The 13,063-nt window shown below is 40.0% G+C and overlaps 1 protein-coding gene across 1 annotated transcript in view; it reads left to right on the plus strand.

Annotated features, from left to right (window-relative positions):
* Nucleotides 1–13,063, plus strand: part of LOC309638925 (zinc finger and SCAN domain-containing protein 16-like) — a 378,126-nt gene that overhangs the window by 48,690 nt on the left and 316,373 nt on the right. The gene's annotated exons all lie outside the window — the stretch shown is intronic.

Raw genomic sequence — 13,063 nt, forward strand, 5'->3', positions numbered from 1 at the left:
GATCAAAGATCTAAATGTAAGAACTAAAACTCTTAAAAGGAAATGTAACTATAAATCTTTGGGACACTGGATCAGGCAATTATCTTAAATATGGCACCAAAAGCACAAGTAACAAAAGAAAAAAAATAGATAAGTTGGACTTCATCAAAATTAAAAACTTTTGTGGATCAAAGGACACTATGAAAAGTGTGAAAACAACCCACATAATGGGTGAAAATATCTGCAAATAATATATCTGACAAGGGTCTAGTATATAGCATATACAAAGAACTCTTATAACCCAGCAACAAAAACACAGCCCAATTTTTAAAACAGGCAATGGATCTGAATAGTCATATTGCCAAGGAAGACATGCAGATAGCCAATAAGCATATAAAATAACGCTCAATACCATTAGTCACTAGGCAAATGTGAATAAAAACCACAAGATACCATTTCACACCCACTAGGACAACTATACTCAAAACAATTTGATTTTCAACAAATATTGATAAGGATGTTGAGAAATGGAACTCTTATACATTGCTGGTGGAAATGTAAAATGGTGCAGCTGCTGTGGAAAAGTTTGACACTTCCTTGAAAATTTAAATATAGAGGTACCATATGATCCAGCAGTTCTACTCCTAGGCATAAACCCAAGAAAACTGAAAAACAAAAAAGCAAACAAACAAACAAACAAAAACACATTCACACAAAGTCTTATACATGAATTTCCATAGCAGCATTATTCATAATAGGAAAAAGTGGGAAAAATTCAAATGCCCATCAACAGATTAATGGATAAACAAAATGTGGTATATACACACAATGGAATATTATTCAGCCTTAAAAAGAAGTGAAGTGCTAATAAATGTTACATGTGTGAACCTTGAAAGTGAAAGAAGGCAAACACAAACAGCCACATATTGTATGACTCTATTTATGTGAAATGTTCAGAATAGGCAAATTCATAGACAAAAGAGAACAGTGTTTGTCAGGGGCTAGGGAAAGGGTGGAATGAGGAGTGACTGCTCAGTGTGTACAAAGCTTCTTTTGGGGTGATGAAAATGTTCTGGAATTAGATAGCTGTGATGGTTGCACAACATTGTGAATATACTAAAAACTACTGAATTATACACTTAAATGGTTAAATTTTATGTTATGTGAATTTTACCCCAATAAAACAAGAGAGGCATAACCCACACAAAAACTTGCATGCAAATGTTTATAAATGCTTTATGCATAATCTTCAAAAATTCAAAGCAATCAAGATGTCCTTCAACAGGTAAATGAATAAACAAATGGTGTACATCCAACTACTGTGGATCCAATACTATCCAACAATAAAAAGGAATGAGTGATTAATTCACACAATATGGATGAATCTTAAATCCTTTTTGCTAAGTGAAAAAAGCAAACCGAAAAGGCTACATACTACATGATTCCATTCATGACGTTCTATTAGAAAGGCAAAACTAGAGGGATGGAAAACAGATCAGTGGTTGCCAGTAGTTTGGGGAGAGGAAGGTATGTGACTAGGGGAAGCACAGAAGATTTTTTAGGGAGATGGAACTAACCTGTATCATATTGTAGTTTGGATATACAAAACTATGCAGTTTTTAAAACCAACAACTTTACAACATAAAGAATGAACTTTAATAAATTAGAATTTTAAAAAACCCAACCAGGAGATTGGGGGATCTTAGGATAGATTGTAAGATGTGAAAAAAAGATTCTAATTGTGTTACAAATGTATGACATGACCTCACTAAGGAGGATGGAGAATAAAGGGAATGATTTAAGTATATTTGGAAATGATCGGAAACTGTAAGACTCAGACAAAAGGAACTAACTTCACACAGCACTCTAGTTGGTATATCTGTTTCTCTTGGGAATATGAGACACAAATTCTGAAACAGCTGTACATGTACACCGGAGTTGAACAGATAAGTAAATGGATGGTAGACTGTGAGTGCCAGGTTTCTCATATTGGGCAGGGAAGTTACAAATAAGCTAGAGGGAAGGTTAAAATGATACACGTGGTATTGGATTAGAGTCAGAGACATCAGCATGTATTCACCTTTAGCTTAATATAGATATGGATGGATACAGAAATAATTATAGATATGTATGGATATATTGGTTAGTATACATATATAGTATAGTTTAACACTGGCAGCTGAGAGAGCCCAGAAGCAGTGACACCTCAGTGACAATGAGCACACCCTATATTGTTGACTCCAGGACTGGGACAGAGAAAATACAATATGAACCTGGAGCATCTTGCATTGACAGAAAGTAAGAAAATGCTTAAAAAAAAAAATGGGGAAATGGGTAGGGGGAATGTCAAAGGGACATAGGACCCAACCTAACAGCACCCAATGGCCAAAGCTGAAATAATTTGAGCAATAAAATAGTGTGTTATTGTATTACAACACAAAATATAAAATAAATATCAATGGATCCATATTGATATAAATAATTGAATAAATAAATAGGGGATAAAAAACTAATCTCCCTTACAGAGAATTCCAAATAATTTCTATAGCTACTCTCCCCTGCAGGATGGGGAGGTAAATTTCCCCTCCTCCCACTCCTTCTATGGGCTATGCTTAGTGACTTGCTTCAAAGAATAGAATATGGAAGGAGAGGTAACTTTACAGTGGGGAAACCTGGTAAGTAATACCTCAGTCAGGTGATCAAGAATAATATCATCAGTGATAAGTCATGTTAATAGCATGTATCCTTGATATGAGATGTATCCTTGAGGTGATGAGACTGGGACTTCTCTTCTGTGGTCTTTCATACCCAAACCTATAACCCCAGTCTAATCATGAGAAAAAAAAAAAAAAAAATTAGAAAAATCCCAATTGAGGGGCATTCCACAAAATACCTGACCAGGTCAAGGTCATCAAAAACAAGGAAAGCCTGAGGAAAATGCATAGATCAAAGGAGACTAAGGAAACATGACATGTAAATGTAACATGGTATCCTGGAAAGAATCTTGGAACAGAAAAAGAACATGAGGGGAAAACAGTGAAATCCTAATAAAGTGTAGTGTTTAGTTAATAGTAATGTACCAGTGTTGGTTTCTTAATTGCGATAAACATACCATAGTAGTATAAGATGTTAACAATAGGGGAAACTAGGTCAGGGGTATTCAGGAACTCTCTATACTATCTTTACAACTTTTCTGTAGATTTAAATTTAAATAGATCTAAAAATATTTAAAATTAAAAGTTTATCTTTTAGGGCTTCCCTGGTGGCGCAGTGGTTGAGAATCTGCCTGCCAATGCAGGGGACACGGGTTCAAGCCCTAGTCTGGGAAGATCCCACATGTCGCGGAGCAACTAGGCCCGTGAGCCACAACTACTGAGCCTGCGCGGCTGGAGCCTGTGCTCCGCAACAAGAGAGGCCGCGATAGTGAGAGGCCCGCGCACCGCGATGAAGAGTGGTCCCCACTTGCCGCAACTAGAGAAAGCCCTCGCACAGAAACGAACACATATAACACAACCAAAAAAAAAGTTTATCTTTTAAAAAGAGAAAGACTTAAGCACAATGTGTGCACCTCATTTGGGACTAATTCAAACAAACAAACTGAAAAAAAGTGGAGGGGCCTCCCTGAAGAAGTAGTTGATCCAAGTCTCAGGTGGGGAATACATAGTGAGCAGAAAGGCAGTTATGCCAGGAAACAAGGAAGGTCTCTGAAAATACAGCAAAAAGACACAGAAGCTGACTTAAAGGTCTTCCCATTAGCAAAATTTTGGATAATTCGAGAATCAAAAGAATGATGACAGTAATGCATATAACATGTTGAATTTTTAAAAGAATGCTTGAGGACATAAAAATATTGATAAAAGGGGAGAAATGTACCTTAACATTATGCAGATACCGCCTTAACCTAAGTGATCAAACTTAACCAATAGTGGGACAAAGTGGCATAATGTACCTTCTGATGTGATGCAATGGGAGATACATATGTGGTACTCATGCCAACAATGCTTAATCATAATCTAATCATAAGAAAATAACTAGCCAAATCTTAATTGTGAACATTCTACAAAGCAACTGACCTTCACTCTTTAAAAAGGTCGATGTTAAAAAACACAAAACGGTGGATGTAGTATTCAATACCACAGTTTATTTATCCATTGTACCTTTTTTTTTGGATATTTGAGTTATTTTCAGTTTTTGGCTACTATAAATTATTCAGCTATGAACATTCATGTACATGATTTAGGACACTTGTGTATGTATCACTGTTGAGAATTTACCTGGGAAGGGAATTTTGGGCTCATAACATATATATCTTCAGTTTAGTTAACACCAAACTTATTTCCAAAGTCATCATACCAACTTAAATTAAGGGGTTAATTGTACAAAGTTCTATACTTTTGTGTGGTTGGATCTTTCCATAATTTTTTAAAAATATAAGGTTAATAAGGAGGATAATTTCCTTCTCCTAAGACATACTACCAAAGGGGGCAAAAAGAGAAAGAAGGGAGGGGGGAGGAAGAAGGAAAATAATCCTAAAAATTATATATGATCATCTCTAACATTCTTCTAAGTTTTCCCTTTCCTGGTTTAGTGGCTGAGTGACTGACACAGAAGAGTTGAAAAAGAAATAAAGTATGATACATTCTTACCGGCACAAGCCAACAGTATCTATCTTCAATCCCTAAGGATAGAGTTACTTTTCTTTCCTTGAATCTCAGAGTCCCTCACTTCTACCACAATCCTTGAAATGGCTGTGTTTTACTCATTCTGAGAATACCAGCATCTTTCCCTTTATTCTCATCTATAACCCTCAAGCATTTCAGTTTCATCATCTACTAGTGAAGTACTTTCTTTCCATTCAGAAATACATTTTACTTTGCAACTACTACAAACTTGCCTCTATGTGTGTATGGTGTGTGTCTGAGCCAAAATTTCACAAGACAATAATTATTCCTACTATACATGTTTGCTGTTACTCTTATTGTGTGTATAAGCTACTCTGGTATACACATTTGCTATTCTATTTCTTTTTTAAAACGCTGTTTGCAAGCCACTGAATCGATTTCATAACTCACAATGGTCCCAAAGTTTGAAAAACACTAGTCACTACAGCTTCTCTGATCCTCAGATACTGTGCCACCATCTAAATGCTAATCTTTCCCGGCAGGCATTCAGAGCATTCTTTAGCACCAGAGGACTTTGTCCATCTGAAAATCTCGAGTCAAAGGTTATCTCCTGACAAAGGGAGTTCTCTGTGTCTCACGTGTCTCCTCTGTCCTCCTATATGGCATATAGTTCGTTGTAAGTCAGTGTCTACTTTTGACCACACAGTAATACGTTTTATAACCCGTTACACACACTTGAATACACAAAAGCTTCACGAAACAAATACTTGCCCTTTCTATATGTGTTGCTCTCTGATAATTTCTATTCCATTTGGGGGAAAAAATGCTTTCACTCTGGAGAAGCACTTTATTTCCATGGCTCTGGGACCTGGAGATTAAAAGAAACAATGAGAAGTGTCCAACACAAAAAATGAATCTCTGTGGAGAGGACCTTCACTCTGCAGCTCGAGAAAGGATACTGCAGCCTTCATCCCCAAGTCCTACTTACTCCGGGAGGTAACAAGAATGGCCAAATGATTTTTATAAAGCCCATTTTAAGGATGTAAGGTAGGTGCATGACGTTGTTATTAAAGAAAAAGCATGAGTCCCCAAAACCACTCTGGCAGAAACAGTCATCCTGAGTGTGTCCCAACCGATCTCTTGAACAGGGAGCAACACAGATCCCACAATGGGGAAACCTACGAGGAAAAAGAGAACGGAAAAGGTAGACAAGTGCTAAAGAAAGGCCTTGATGTGCACACTTGCCTGGAACAAACCCCAGCATTGGCGATAGGACTCGAGACTTCACCTGGAGGCCAGGCGGTTGCCAGGATACGTAGCTATCCATTCAGACACTCCCACGACTCTGTCCCGAGCGTTGTGGTGCCGCACGCAGCCTCACAACTGACAGTGGGGCATCTCCATAGAAAGTTTTTCCGAAAGGGCAAAGCGTACTGTCAGCCAATACTCCGGAACACACTATTCAGATTCCCACTAGACACACACCCTCCCAAATAACGCGGGCTTGGGCGACGGAGCCAAGGGCTGGCGGTGGGAAATGACGCAACAGAGGCGCCGGGAATCCTGTGCAACCAGCCGCTCCCGCCGTCTCCATGACAACAGTCAGATTGGTCCCAGCGCTCAAGGCAGCGGTTTTTGATCTGGACCTAGGAACCAAGGGTCAAGCTTGGCACTCTAAGTCCTCCTGTCTTCCTGCTAGCAATCCAGTTTTGTTTATCCTCCCATGTCTTCGTCTTCTTGGCAGAGAATAACGCCTGCGTAAAACCAGAGTCTCAGGTTCCATTTATGTTGTTTAGGAATATAATCTGGGTACACTTACCAAGGCATATATAACATCCAGAGCAGATAATTTTTTTTAACACTTCTATCCTCTGTACAAGAAAAATTATTTTCAGTAATAATCCTGAAATGGAATGAATAATAATAATGGTCAGTGAAATAGTCTTTATTTCACTTCACATATAATTATGCAAGTTTTTTAAAAGTTTTTAATATAGGCCAAAAAGTTTTAAAATAATGGATTGGTATTTTTAATTACATGAATGTATTTCTGGGAAAAGATGAAAAAAACTCACCTACATATAGTGTGTTGCAGAAATGAATCATAACTTCATAGTTTCTGTTTTTGAGTCTTCCGCAAATTTCTCAATGACTGACAAAATTTAACCTGTTTGTATAGTCACCTTCAATAGACAGTATAGCCAGATTTGTCAATTTATCATCCCTTGTAGCTGATTGAAGAACGCTTTATTTATTTATTTTAACATCTTTATTGGAGTATAATTGCTTTACAATGGTATGTTAGTTTCTGCTTTGTAAGAAAGTGAAGCAGCTATACATATACATATATCCCCACATCTCCTCCCTCTTGCATCTCCCTCCCACCTTCCCTATCCCACCCCTCTAGGTGATCACAAAGCACTGAGCTGATCTCCCTGTGCTATGCGGCTGCTTCCCACTAGCTATCTATTTTACATTTGGTAGTATATATAAGTCCATGCCACTCTCTCACTTCGTCCCAGCTTACCCTTCCCCCTCCCCGTGTCCTCAAGTCCATTATCTACGTCTGTGTCTTTATTCCTGTCCTGCCCCTAGGTTCTTCATAACCTTTTTTTTTTTTTAGATTCCATATATATGTGTTAGCATACGGTATTTGTTTTTCTCTTTCTGACTTACTTCACTGTGTATGACAGACTCTAGGTCCATCCACCTCACTACAAATAATTCAATTTTGTTTCTTTTTATGGCTGAGTAATATTCCATTGTATATATGTGCCACATCTTCTTTATCCATTCGTCTGTCGATGGACACTTAGGTTGCTTCCATGTCCTGGCTATTGTAAATAGTGCTGCAATGAGCATTGTGGTACATGACTCTTTTTGAATTATGGCTTTCTCAGGGTATATGCCCAGTAGTGGGATTGCTGGGTCGTATGGTAGGAAGAACGCTTTATTTTATTAAATTCATTTTAAGAAGTTTCTTTCACATGAAGCAACAGATATACAAATTGGGAAAATCTTAAAGGTAAGTTTGGTAGAAGTTCATAAAAGTCCCATTTCAAAATTCACAGCAATTGTTTACAAATGGATTTTAAGTTTCTCTGCAGTACAAAAATTGTAAATACACGAAGTCCAAGAAGTCACATAGAAAGGTGGATGTTAAGTATGCTCAGCATTTCTTCTGTTTTTAAGATTAAAATTCTTTTCTTGTCACTCTTCTTCCAACCAATTTCTCTCCTTATATCTCTTAAACTCCTTATATTCAGGAGACCCTTTCCCCCTTAAAGAACACAAGATTTAATTCTAGCCTTGTATCTGTCTGTGTCATTTCACTCTTCATTCCATGATTTGTAAAAGGAAATGACAGTTATGTCACGGAAGAGGGATGAGTAGGAATGTCCAGGAATCAGTCCCTCCATAGAAACAACTATTGAGCTCGCAGGACTGTGTGAAGCAACTCTTTTGGAAATCTGGGGTCTAGTCAAACATTTGCAGAGTCCAGAGGAGAGATTGAAGAAGAGATTGATAAATTTTGGTGAATCTCACTGTTTCATGCAGTGGCTACCATCCTCCATCTCCTAGCACTATGGCAGGCAGCCAGTGGGAACTATTGGCCTTGCTCCTGGTGTAGCTTGCTGGTGCTGTGGTGGGCAATAAAGACCTTGCACTCTAAAAATTGGGGTTTAATGTTTTGATTGCTGATCACTGCTTTTGATTGCTGAGGAGCCAGTACAGAGGCCAGCCATAGTTTTAACTCCAAAGAGCTGAAATGGCTTCCCAACCCCTAGGGGATTTGAAAAAACAGTGCTTCACCCCATAAGCTTTGGTGTGTTGTGCTTTTGTTTTCATTCTTCTCAAGTTATTTTCTAATTTCCTTTGTGATTTCTTTTATGATCCATTGGTTGTTTAAGACTATGTTATTTAATTTCCACATAGTTATGAATTTTCTAATTTTCCTTTGTTATTTTTTTATTATTATTAATTAATTAATTTATTTATTTTTGGCTGTGTTGGGTCTTCGTTTCTGTGCGAGGGCTTTCTCTAGTTGCGGCGAGTGGGGGCCACTCTTCATCGTGGTGCGCGGGCCTCTCACTGTCGCGGCCTCTCTTGTTGTGGAGTACAGGCTCCAGACGCGCAGGCTCAGTCGTTGTGGCTCACGGGCCTAGTTGCTCCGTGGCATGTGGGATCTTCCCAGACCAGGGCTCGAACCCGTGTCCCCTGCATTGGCAGGCAGATTCTCAACCACTGCGCCACCATGGAAGCCCCTCCTTTTGTTATTGTTTTCTAGTTTCATTCCATTTTGATCAGAAAATATTCTTTGTATGATATTAATCTTTTAAAAATTATTAATGCTTTTATTGTGGTCTAACATATGCTCTATCCTGGAGAATGTTCCATGTTCACTTGAGAAGAATGTGTGTTCTGCTGTTGTTGGGTGAAATGTTCTATATATATATTTTGTTAGGTCTAACTGTTTTATATTGTTGCTCAAATCCTCTATTTTTTTTTAAACTAATCTGTCTGGTTGCTCTATTCATTAAAGAATTCCATCTGCAATAGCATCAAAAATAATAAAATACCTAAGAAGAAATTTAGCCAAGGAGGCAAAAGATTTGTACTTCAAAAAGTACAAAACATTGCTGAAAGAAATTACAGAAGACCTAAGTAAATGGAAAGACATACCATGTTCATGAATTGGAAGACACTATTAAGATGGCAATACTACTCAAAGCAGATTTGATGTATTCCCTGTCAAAATTCCAACAATGTTTTTTACAGAAATAGAAAAACCCATCCTAAAATTCATATGGAATCTCAAGGGACCCTCAAAACCAAAACAAATTTTGAAAAGGAACAAGTTGGAAGATTCATACTTCCTAATTTCAAAACTTACCACAAAGCTACACAGTGGTAATCTCAACAGTGTGGTGCCGGAATAGGGATATACGTCTAGACCAATGGAATAGAAAAGAAAGTCCAGAAAAAACAAATTCCACATATATATCAACTGATTTTCAACCAGTGCTAAGACCACATAATTGGGAAGTAACAGTCTTTTCCAACAAATGGTACTGGGAAAACTGGATATACACATACAAAATAATGAAGTTGTATGCTTACTTTACACCAAATACAAAAAATAATTCAAAATGTATCAAAGATCTAAATTTAAGAGTAAAACTATAAAACTCTTAGTATAAAACATAGGTAAAAATCTTCATGACCAGAATAGGATCCTGATTTTATTTACCTTTACTTCTCTTGATGGAATTTGGGAAGTGTCCTGCATTTAATTGCATCTAAGCATCTAGACTGTGCAAAAAAGCCTGTTTCTCCAGAGATGGTCTGAGGACCACCTGCATTAGAATTATCTGGGATTCCCCCTGAAAATGCAGTGTTTCTGGGACTTTCCTCTGACCAACGAGTGCGAAGCCTGGGAATCTGTATTTTAACCAGCTCTCCAGGTATGCTGTTTAAAACTAAATCACTGGTTTGGACTATACTGCATAGAATGTATTAAGATCTTCAGGACCTTTCTAGGGTCTCCAGCATCAACTTTCTCAGGCCTCTAGCATCAACTTCTCAATCTTGGCGTCACACACACCAGGGAAAGTGCTTTGCAAAAATCTCCAGGAAAATGAGTCTGAACACAACCTGGCGGTCCCGGAGTCTGCAGCGCAGGCGCAGAGCCACGGCCTCTGGTATGCTGCCCATTCTCCCCATCGTCTCTGTTCTCTAACAGATCATCCGCTCCAGGAGAATTAGATCGGGGCCGTTGATCAGGCAATGACTGGCCCCACATACTGACAAGGACACGACCAGGGGTCTGAGTGGAAGAGTGTCTGTGACCTCGGGAACCTTGGTGAGCGCGGGAGCAGTGGGTCGACGCAAGGGTTTCCCATTAATCCTTCCGGCTTCCTCAAGCCCCGCGCACTAAGGTTCTGTCTACGCGTGGGTCCGGCCCAGGGTGTGTCCCGGCGCTCGCCCCGAGGCGGCCGGTGAGTGGGGCACGCCGGGCTCCGGGGCCCGGGGCCTGGACGGGTGGGCCTGGAGGCTCTAGGAAGTGGTCGTGCGGAAACACTCTACTCTCTCGGGGGTAGACCGGCGAGAGGTCCAAGGGTGGTCTGGCCGCAGATCCGGCCGAGAGGTGCCTCCGCGGCTGGGACGCGGCACGGTGTCTCTGAGCGGCGCCCAGCGCTCACCTTGCGGGTGGGCACAACCTAGTCCCTCAGCTGCGCTGACAGCAGGTGGTGTTCTCCGGTGAACCCCTGGGAGATGGAAAAGCTCAGAGTTTCATTCCGCTCCGCTCTAGCTGGGCGAGGAAGGGCTTCTGTACTCGGGGTGTTTCCCAGATGCTTACCGTGTGCCAGGCACTGTTCTAAGAGTTTTTACCAGCGTTAACTCATTTAATCCTCGCGTTAACCCCATGAGATGTACGATTATTATCCTCATGTTACAGATTTTAAAATTGAGGCACACAGAGATGAAGTACCTTACTTAAAGTTACAGAGCTTGAGAGTAGTAGTATTTATTTTATGGTTCTGATGATGACGGTTGTACTTCAGTATAGTAGGTGTTGTTAGGGGTATTGACAAATGCTGTATATCAAATTCTGTGAATTTGTTGTGACTTTGAACCAATCTTCAAGGACACTGTTGTCTGAAGACCATCTTTTGGTAGGCCTGGAGACTTGACTGTCTCTGTTTTAGAGTTGAACAGAGGCTGCCTAGCCCCTCCTGCTGACTCCTGTGCATTCGCAAAGGCTCCAGGAAGTAGTCAGCCCGATACCAGAAAGCAAAGCACCAGAAGAAGAGCTATTCCAGAACCCTCAGAACCTGCTTCCTTAGGAATGAGATAATTTCTTAATATTCAAGGGAGTATATACAAGGGAAAATTATTCCAAGATCAGCAATTGATTATAAGAGAAAGTGGAATGGTCAAAAGAATTTCAGATGGTTAAGGTAACAGGAGGGGGTCAGGGCTGTGAGGGCTGGAAACTTAGTCATATGAAGAGGAGAATGTGGTTTGCTGGTGCTGCAGCACTTTGTGACCACTGTACTTTCGAGAATAATGATTTGGTAAGGATACGATATCTATAGACCAGTAAGGTGATCCAGGTAAAACTAAAGTATGAGGAAGAAAGGAGAAAAAGAGAAAAGGAGAGGCAACATTCCACATCATGGTGGAGGAACCCCTTGTATGAAACCTAGATAAGGGTATGGTCCTAACCTTGTGGAGACAGAGACCTCCTAGCCTCTCTGAAATATATCTGGGGGCTCCGCCTGAGACCTCTGTCATATCCACCGGCTCTGCCTTCCCCATTTCATGTGCATCCTCCAAAGCCAGGAAAAAGAATGCATCTGTCCACTCTCTAGAACAGCAGCACAAATCCTCTGAGAGCATCTTTCCCTAAATGTATACTATCACAATTTAAAAACTAATTCATTTGAGGTAAGCACAGCAGTAACATCTCCTTATGTCATAGATGATATTCTTTATAGTAAGCTTTGCCATTTATAATGTGCAGCATTCACAGAAGGTTTGTGAGAAAAGACAAGGGAGTACTAGTAATGCCATTTTATAGTGTGGGACCAGCTTTTCAAAAAGGTGAGTGGCTTGCCCAGAGATGCACAGCCCTGTGGTGGAGCAATATCATCTGCCTTCTGTTTTGACTCTCAGGAAGAAGCGACTACTGCCTACTCCCTTTGAACTCATATCCCATGTGAGGAAATCGATAAGCAGACTGGATTATATGCCTCGGAACACCTAGAGAGTTTAGAGAGAGTTTGGACTCAGCCCAGACCAATTCCCTTTACCTTTTCTCATTAAAGAACTAGGGACTTAAGCCCAGACATAAATGTCTACTGTCATTTTCTTTGTGTCTGGGAGGAGGTGGGGTTACTTTAGGACATTTGTTTTACCTCTTAATACCTAGGGTTGCATTCACCTGGCCCAATGTGGACATTACTAGACCAGTGACTCTGGATACCTTAGGGTAAGACCTGTTATCCCCAGATTTGCCCTTTACCAGAAAGAAAATGAAGAGGAGGTGGAAGAGGGAAAGGCAACTTTCTATCTCACTATAGGATCGTATACCATGTATGTTAAGGATTCTTCCTTCTTTTCTGGAAGTTTGTGCCATCTTGCCAAGTGGAGACACATGTATTTCTCTTTTCAGAGAATGTCCCTTCTTAGGTGAGTGTGGCAAATTTTGCCCAGTATGGGATTAGTCCCTGGTTGCCTGCTGACTGCTTTTGATGTCTTCCTCAGCATTCCCTTGCTCTATTTCAGCATTAGGCGATTGACCTCTTTCTCAAACAGTTTCCTCTGAAACATGGACCTTAGGCTCTCACATGTCTCTGGGAATTTGAAAAAGAGTCTGTTCATTCTAGTCTTATCCCCTTAGTCTAGGCAGTTGGGTCTGTGCCTCAGAGTTTGGAATCTAAAATTAAATTCCAGGA

This window comes from Balaenoptera physalus (assembly GCF_965194825.1).
Source record: "Balaenoptera physalus genome assembly, chromosome: 11".
NCBI lineage: Eukaryota > Metazoa > Chordata > Mammalia > Artiodactyla > Balaenopteridae > Balaenoptera > Balaenoptera physalus.